The sequence below is a fragment of the Belonocnema kinseyi genome, chromosome 5 (assembly GCF_010883055.1).
Source record: "Belonocnema kinseyi isolate 2016_QV_RU_SX_M_011 chromosome 5, B_treatae_v1, whole genome shotgun sequence".
Lineage (NCBI taxonomy): Eukaryota > Metazoa > Arthropoda > Insecta > Hymenoptera > Cynipidae > Belonocnema > Belonocnema kinseyi.
Genome location: NC_046661.1, coordinates 23,710,747 through 23,720,595, shown reverse-complemented (window position 1 = coordinate 23,720,595; position 9,849 = coordinate 23,710,747).

The following is a 9,849-nucleotide window of genomic DNA, read 5'->3' as shown; positions in this document are numbered from 1 at the left end:
TGTCATAAGGACAACGTTGCAACTCCCTTATAAGGTCTCCATACCTCTCTTTCTTTTCATTCTCCTTGGTTACGATTTTTTTTCAGCTGGTGCCGAAAATTCGATAACGAACATGGTTCGCTTCTCGAAGTCAAGAAGAACCATGTCTGGCCTTGAGTGAGCAACAGAAACAATTGTCGAGAATATAAAGTTCCAACACATGCGGCACTTACCATTCTCGACAATTCACTCAATTTCCCTAGGAGCATTTAGAGAAGCAATATTGAGGTTAATGCCGTAAGAGTGACAGAGATGGTAATAAAGCACTCTTAGTGCCGCATTGTGCCTTTGAATGGGGGTCGTTCCCGCGTGAGTTAGACAACTAGATAGTATGTGAGCTAAATACTCGGGGTGTGCATGGCACGCCCTGCAGCTATCATCGGGAATGTCTTGGTTCAAAATGTGGCGACGGTATGTTAAGGTGGAAATGACACCGTCTTGGCAAGAAAAAATAAAACCGTCCGCACCAGACTTCAATCCGGGCGATTTAAGGAAAGCAAACGTTAGCTCACAAGACATTGACTGACCCTTCACAATTCTGTGGAAGATACCGTGCATCCTCTTATCAAGGAGCTGTTCACGAAAATTTTTCTCTTGTGCTTTCTGAATCCGGGCTTTCAGGAGTGAGTACTCGAGATAGATAAGATTTGATGCATTTTGCTCACCCCTAATACTGAAGTCAAGTTCGAGTTTTTCAGCAGCCTCCTCCGCTGCTTTGTACAAAAACGTTCCTTTGCCCACTTCTTCGTGATTTCTGATCATTTTAAGAAGAGGCTCTCTTCCATTTGCAACTCTATGTGCTGTACCCAGAATAATCCTGTTGTGAAGACATTCAAGGCTCAATATTCCGCAAACCCCTTGACGGCGTGAGATGTACAGTCGCGGAACAGAAGACTTAAGATGCATGATTTTGTTCATGTGCATAACCTTTCTTGTCCCGATATCAAGGGATCTGAGCTCCGGGTGTTTCTCGCACCACAGAGCATGCAGCCGTGCCATGTAACCCCGTTCACGGGCCACACTCGCTTCGTAGCACTCTAGCAAGTCGAAATTCAGTTGCCCCGTCCACCCAAAGGTCGCGAGATCCCGCCGATCCATCGCATCGAATCCATTTTCATTGGCTCCCCCAGCTCTAGATTGGTCGGCATTGTTGGCCGACTCATTGTCGGGAGCCCTGCGCGTTCTGTTGTTTTGAACCACGCTTACTATAACTATGTTTGGTGTTGTCATTGTTGTTCCCACGAGAAGCTAGGGAAAGGGGTTCGTCCATTTTTGTAATCATATTCAGCAAAAACCCTTGGTACAGGGACCCTCTATCGGCAACCCGAGGACGCGTTCGTTATATATATATATATATATATATGTGTGTGTGTGTGTGTGTGTGTGTGTGTGTGTGTGTGTGTGTGTGTGTGTAAATGCATTACTTAAATCGCTCGACCATTTGTGACGAGATAATTTTTCAGCTGTCGCATTAAATCTCCGTCACATAGATTTATTTTGCTGCTTCCGTCACACAGGTGGGCCTTTTACGTCTGTTTGTTCTTTTTTTTTATTTTAGAAGCTTGAAAATTTTTTGAAAAATTCATGTGTATTTCTCGAAGCTTCTGCTACCTGCTTCAATTATCTTTAGAATTAAATATATCACTTTTTAAAAAAAAATAATCTAAATATAAACAAAAACTTGAGAAAATAGTGTATACTTGGTGTGACTCACTTATATAGTAAATATGTATGTATTTAACCTCTCCCTTTTAAGGGTTTGAGGGCCACCCCTCCCTGTACATATATTTACAATTCCATCCTTAGTCTAACTTAACTACTACTTATATTCTACTCTTTCGCATTACGTAGAATAAACAATAGTAACAGTAGTGATATTAATTACTAAAATGAGCGAGCTTCCAGGGCTTCCGTTTCCTCTTACCATAAAAAAAATGTATTTTCCACGATACTGAAAACAATTTTCGTTTTTTACTGTCCCTTTTCAGGATCACCCGTTTGGCTCTGCCCTACTTCCTTGCTTTCCCTTACTTCATCCAATTTCTTCATCCACATCACTCCCTGTCCACTACCATCCAAGATCCATCTTACACACTCATCCACACTCAACTATCCCTCTTCCTCTCCTGTACATGTGCCCATGACTCCATTTCGTATCCACATACTCTGCATATATTCTCCTCTTCATTCATCCAATATCAGCATGCTCTCACTCCTTCTCCTATTCTGAACCGTACAACCCTACTCCATTTTTCTTCCTTTTTTATTTTTTGCATATATTCTGGTTCCGTCAAGCCTTTGACCATCATATACCGTCTATTGTACCTCGAATCTATAATCTTTGTCCATCTCTGTTCTCCTTGTTTACTCAATAGCTCTAACTCTATGTCCTGACACTCCATAACCCCTTCTCGAATATTACACACCCTTCTCATTTTTCTCCTTTCTACCTCCCATTTTGAATTTCCCACATTACCTCTCGCTTCATTGTTCCGAATTTCACCAAAGCATGCTTGTGCAGTTTTACTCCCCTCTTCCCTTTTTAGCTTCTCTTCGAACCCCCATGCACTCTTAACTTGTCTAGTAACCATATTTTCTCTTCCTAACTCTTCTTTTAACATATATTCTGAGCAACTCCAGGTAACCCCCATTACCCACCTCAGGAATTTCTCATGCATACTCTCTACTTTCCTATGTTCCTTCCATCCCCATATCTCCACACCATCACACAACACCGTCCACACCAACGCATCAAACAACCAGATCCTCATTCTCCAACCTTCTCTTTCCTATACCCCATACTTGGCCCATTATTTTACTCACACATTCAATTCTTTTCCTCACCTGCAGCTCGTTTCCTCCTTCAGCCTCAAACCAAAAACCTAGGTAACAGAACTCCTCCACAATTTCCACTTTTTGTCCGTTCTTCTTCCAAACGTAATTTATTTTGCTCTTTCTATTTCTGAAACACATCACCTTTGTCTTATGTACGTTCAGCGTCAGCTCTTTTGTTCCCACATACCCTTCGCAGATTCTCATCATTAGGTTCATCCCCTTCTCATCATCTGCTCATAGAACTACATCGTCCGCGTATGCTAGAGAGTATAGTTTGCTATTACCCAAAACCGTTCCTCCTTTCCCTTTCTCCTTTAGCTTCTCCTCTAAGTCTGCCAATAGGATACTAAATAGTAACGGACTCAAAGGGCACCCTGGCCTTAGACCTCGGCTTGTCCAGAAAACCTGCCCTTTTTTCTTTCCTATTTTCACCCTAATCCTGGTTTCAGTGAAAATTTCCTTTATCATCTCCACTGACTTTTCCTCTACACCCCTTTCTTTCACTGCCTGCCATAGTACTTTTCTATTCACTGAGTCAGACGCTGCTTTGAAATCTACGAACAAAGCGACTAGTCTCCCTTTCTTTCTACCCAAATTTCTGTTAACTAAATAGTTAAGTACGTAGATGTTGTCTATAGTTCCCATTCCTTTTCTAAAGCCCGTCTGATTATGCGGGATACTTTCCTTTTGTTCCACCTGACTCTCCAACCTATTTCTGAAGATTTCTGCATATATTTTATAGCCGACTGACATGAGAGTGATCCCTCTGTATTCCTCTACCTTCTTTCCTTCCTCTTTCTTGACAAGCGGTACCACCAGTCCCATCGTCTACTCTTCCAAACGACCTTCCCCTTTCCATACCTTGTTGCAGATCTTCCACATCCCATCCCTAATCCCTTCTCCTCCAAACTTCATCGCTTCGTTCTCCACCCCATCTTCTCCCGTCTCCTTGTTTCTTTTTAACTTATTTATTGCCTCATCCACTTCTTTTCTTGTTATCTCGTTCCCTTCCTCCATTTCTCCTCGGACTATCCTACACTTTTCCCCTTTGATCTTATTTTGCTCTCCCCCTAATAGACCCTTAAAATAATCCGTCCATTCCTCCATTTCTATTTCTTCGTTAACGCCCTTCCTTTTCCCTCTATCCCTATTTATCACATCCCATACCCTACCTTCTTTGATCGCTTTTTCTACCTCTGCTTTATATTCTTCCTTTCCCCTCTGTCTTTTTATTTCCAGCATCTTCTCATGTTCTTTTTTCCTCCTGTTATACTCCTCCTTCTCCATTTCCCCTCTTATCCATTTGCTGACACACTCTTTTATTCTCTCTTTACTCTCCCAGCATTCCTCGTCCCACCAGCCTCTCTTTCCCCCTACTCTTTCTTCATTAGTACCCAGCTCATCCTTTACCTTTTCAATGGACCCCTTTAACCTTTCAACTAACGAGTCTATTCCCTCCTCTTTTTCATAACTAACCTTCTCCTTTTCCATCTTTTGTTTAAACTCGTTTAATTAATCTACCCCCCAGATTCCCATTTTCATATTTCGTTCGCACCCTTTTTCCTTTCTCCCTCTGCCGCGCTTACTGACGCCTCTTCTTAGTGTAACTATGACCGGGAAGTGCTCAGACCCTATCTCATTTCCTACCTTCATACTCCCTATCATATGCCGCATTCTTTCTTCAGCCAAGATGTAGTCTATTACTATTTCTCCCTTTCCTATGAATGTGATCTCCCCTTTCTCATCTCCTTTCATATTGCCATTGAATATAAACCATCCCGTTTCTCCTATCATGTTTAGTATCTTCCTCCCCTCCCTGTCCGTCTCTCTATGTTTGGAGTTCCTTATAAATGCTTCCTTTTCTTTATCCCATAACCCTCCCCCTTGTTCGCCAGTCCATGCATTTAAGTCCCCCCCTATTAAAACCAATTCTTCCTTCTTTTCCTCCATCCACCTCCTTATTACTCTCCAGCCTTCCTCTTCCCCTCTTTTATCGTATACACACACCACTGCTATTTCTACTTTCCCAATTATAATTTTTCTTATAATTGTTCCATCCTTTTCCTCCATGTTCCCATCTTTTCTCCCTTTTACTGCTAATTCTTGTTTAACCCCTGACACCATGCCGCCCAACCATCTCCCTTTAACGTGTTCCTTTCTTGCTTCTTGCATTGTCCACACATAACCTTTCGGTAAATTCTTTTTTATTCCCTTCCAGTCGTTCTCATCTGCCCAAGTTTCACTTGGAAACCCCTCTGATTTATTTCTAGGCCCTTTTTCGTCTCCCTTCCCCCTACCTTTCTCAATAATTTTTCTTTTTTTCCCTAATTCTTCTAATTCTTCATCCCAGCACCATTCCTCCCCATTTATCCATAACCTGTCTCTCCCTATCCATACCATATGGCCCTTTTTCCTCTCTACCCAAGCCCTCTGCTCTATTTGCCATCTCATTTTCCTCTCCCTCCATGTCAGATCTTCTTCAATCTTTCATTCTCACTTCGGACGTTCTTTTCATTCCCTTGAACTATTTCCTCATTTTCTGCTTTTTCCCCCATATGCTCATTCCTAATTTCTAGACTGCATACCCGCTCTTCCAACTGCTTTATTTCTCTAGATCTCTGTTCGTCAACCTCTCTCTGTCTATTCTCAATGCTCTCTAGCTTAACCCAAACCTTATCTTTCTCCTCTTTCCAACGCTTATCCCATTTTTCCCATTTTTCTCTGACCTTTTTCACTTCCCCCCTTACATCGGTTCCCTGCCTATTCATATCCCTATTCATTTCATCCAATCTCTTTCTTATTTCCTCTCTAAAGCCTTTAATGAGAGCTTCCAATTTTTCAAACATTCCCCCATCCCCCCCCCCTCTCTGGTGTTTTCCTTTTAATTCTAACTCTCTTGTTCTCCTGGTCCCTTTCTACCTCATCTTCCCCAGCCACTCTTTTCCTTTATTCTTCCCCTTCACTGTTAGTCGCGTTTGCCTTTTTTTGCCATTCGTCCAGACTTCTGTTCGAACCCGCGTTGCCTAGCTTGTTAAGGCGCTGTAAATTTGAGGGCCTCCCCGTTGCTTGCTCGTACGCTAATCCGCTACCCTCCCCACTCGGGTCGACTTCTCGGCACTTTCATCACCGCTGCTGTCACTGCGATCAACATCACCCATCCCCCCGCTTTCAATGCTTTCAGCAACGTCAGCTGTTGCAGCCACTACGGTTTTCTGCTCTGTGCGATCGTCCAGTAACTGTTGCCCTCTGGCGCCAGTTTGTGGACTTAGCGTCGTCGGCATCCTACCTTACTCAAAGCTCTGTGACATTTCCCGCCTTTATTTCCTACCTCTTGCCCCCCTGACCAAGCAACTATTTTTTCACTCCTAACCTCAAAAACTTCAGACGCTCCAAATTTTCACTTCAAACCACTCACTTTCACCCTTCACTTCTTTGCCTTCACTCACCCTTCTTCCTTTACACTCGATCTCCGCACTTTCTGCCTTTTCTGCATCCACGCACCCTTATTTCCTCCACCAAAGCCAAAAATACACAGTTATGTCGTTTAAGGCACAAGCTTGATAACACTGGAACCATAGTTATATACTCTTACTTATATCCTTTTGTGATCGTATCCCTGCTGAACTCTCATTTATATCCGCTTGGGATCCATCACCTCGCCGTATCACATTACAAACCAGCAAATCAGAGCGCAGCGCGGTCATTTCTCCTTCGTCGGATCCCCTTCCGGGAGGATATAAGTAAATGTTTACATTCTAGGACAGTGGATATAAACGAGATTACAATTCACTTAAGCGGGAAAATTAGTTTAGGTCGTGAAGGACATACCTTTGGACAAAGGTTTAAAGAAACAACTACCCTCATCGGCTCTGGGAGGATCGGAAAATGTTATAATAAAACTGTTAATCCGAAAGAATGTTGGCATCAGTTGTCGTCTGTCAATCCCTGGTACCGAGATCAATTGACATAATCTTCATAGGGCAGAAACAGCGGGAGAGATTTTCCGAATGCGCTGTCATTATCTACCTAGTCGCACACAGACTACTAATCGCCATCTTGATCGGGCAAGGAGGAGGTACCGACTACGACGCAAAACAAGGAGGCAAACTTGATGATTTCTGTCAGTCTCTACAAGACTTTTCCGTAAGCCACTATATTGGATAGGGTGCGCTAGAAAATACTCACGGGGCTAATTGGAGAGAAAACCATACCACTAATCATACGCGATCAACAAAAACTTTCAAAAGTCCATTTCCGCAGATTCTAGAAATAAGAAATAGCGCCAGAATTGGTGAATTTATCGGGGAGACCAATCCGCTTTCAACTCTCTATACAAAGTTTCCGTGTCGAGGAAAATTAAAGGAACTTAAAACTCACTCGGACTCTTAGGTTTTCTCCCTTAACCATTTTCATTTATTATTTTGCCGCCAGGATCGCCGGCAAGCTTGCCACTAAGATGGCGGACAACCTTAATATCCCAACACAGTGATTTTCCCCCGAGGTCGATTAAACCGGAAGGAACGTAGCCATTGGTTTCCTCGCATGCAGAGTTGAAACAAACTTTGACATTCTTCGTTACTCATCCCGTCACTTTCGCTCCGAGTATCGAATATTAAACATCGTTTTATCAATTGTTCCGCACCTGATTTTTCAAACTAAAATCAACGTGAGAGGATAATTGTTGTTAACCCTATTCAGGATTAATTAAGGGTGAATAGGAGTAAAAAAATGCGTTTTAATATTTACTACCTCTAATTGCCGTTATGATATAAGAAATTATTCTAAATTTCAAACTTCATCGAACGTGAAAGGTTCGTAAGTTTCAAATTCTGTGAAAGGGATTTTACAAAAAGCAGTGTTGGAGGTGGTAACAGTCACCTCTGTATGCTTTCTCACAGCTACCATCTGCCACTCTACAGGTTTTTAGTCGCTTGCTTGCTGATGGTCAAGAAAGTTTCTTACAATGCGACAGGTGTTTAATAAAACCGCCTTCTAAGCTGCTGCCAAAACCCTACTGACTCCTGAATGCTTAAGACATTTAGTGCATCTTGCGTGCACACTGCCTGTAGCCGAAATCACAATAGAATGTATAGATGCATGATTCACATTCCTCCATATGGTCTTTACTTCATGCCTTAACTCGCTATACTTGCGGATGTTCATCATCATCATGATGCATCACGATGCCAGGTCAATTAGCCAGGATGTAATGATCCGTCTGGATAGAAACATCCCAATATAAGATGTAATCTTTACTTTCAAAAACGGGCACTGGAACGTATGTATCGAAAGGCATCCATTCTTTCACAAGACCTAGGTTTAGGTCAAGTCGTTGATGTATAATTCCCACTACATCATTATGTCTGTGCGTATATTCTCTCTGAGCCATTACGCGACAGCCATCAATAATGTGCTCGATGGATTCTTTGGTATCTCCACAGAATTGGCACTGGTCAACTACGTTCTGATGTAACACGTGTTTGTGATAATTCCTGGTGCTGGCAACCTTGTCCTATATGGCAATAACGAATCCTTTCGTCTCTGAATACAGAACACCCTTTCTTAACCAAATATTGTATGCCTCACTATCCACTTCATATGGATCTAAAGTTTTAGGGTTCTTGCTGTGGATGGCTTTCTGCCTCTATTTTATTTCTAATTCCTCTATGGTTTCTGCCCTGATATTCAAGACCCCATCTGAGAACTAAGTTAAGGGCATGTATTGAAGATCCGCTTTACAGATAGTGCCGTAAAGCACAACATTTCGTTTGCTGTTAAAACAATCCTTCAACTGTGTAACTTGTGACTCACACAGTTTTTTGACATCTACAACGCCCCTACCCCATATACTCGTATGTCGTGGTAGAACTGCCCTTTTAATCACTGGATTTTTGTGGAGCATTCGGTACTTCGTCATTTCTAGGGCTGTCCCGGTATATATCGTCAGTCACGGACAAATTTTTATAATGCAATAAAGTGATATGATGAGTGCAGCGTGCCCAGAGATATTGGACAAAGCCTGGTTTTTACCCCATCATTAACGGACTGGGTTGCAGTCAAGTACACGATAGGTGGTAATAATTATTATTATTATTGACTTTATGATCTGTAAAGTGCCTTCCGAATATTACTTGGACGTTCTGTAGAAATCTAATATGTACATTGAATGCCTTGAATTAAAGAATAAAATATGTGTCAAAATTTGTCAAGCGGGCCATTTTTGTCTTACGGGTTGTGATTTTTCTCCGGGAATGCGTCAGAAATTAATTTTTTTCTCCCGATCTGTAAAAACTATTGCCATAATTTTTTTCTGGTTTCACTAAATATGTACATTCTATAAAATAAGAATCATTTTACCATTGTTGCATACATATTGATGAAATTAGCAACAAATTTTATAAACAAATAAAATTAGATCTAACTTTTCAATTGATTTCTATGCCTTACTTGACTTATTACGATCGCTCGTTTAATTGCGAAGATTTTGGTGAGAAAATTAGGAAACTTGCATATCATCAAAAGTTGTGCGTGTTTTCGTGTTGACGTACCGCGCTCCATGCCGCGCGACGTACGATACATGAATGTCGCTGTGCGCTGCAGCGTGTCTCGACCTGCAGCATCTTACACGTTTTAACGTGAATATTCGTCATTTTTGTCCTTTCATCAGCCTGTTATTTAATTGCATTCGATGCTTTGTCGAGTTCAGACCGAATTTTTGTTGTAATCGTTTAAATAAAAAGGAACATAAGTGCATATATAAGAATATTATCAAAGTTGGTGAAAATCGGAACACGAACAGTTGCACAGTTGCATTTTTGCTCAAGAAAGATTAAATTTATAACTAAAAAGATATGTTTTAGAACCAAAAATTCGAATTTTCAAGAAAATAGTTCAAATGTTAATCAAAAAGTATTTTTCAGTCGAAAAAATTTAATAAAATTTTGAGAAAACTGTTAAATTTTCAAGTCGAAAGGA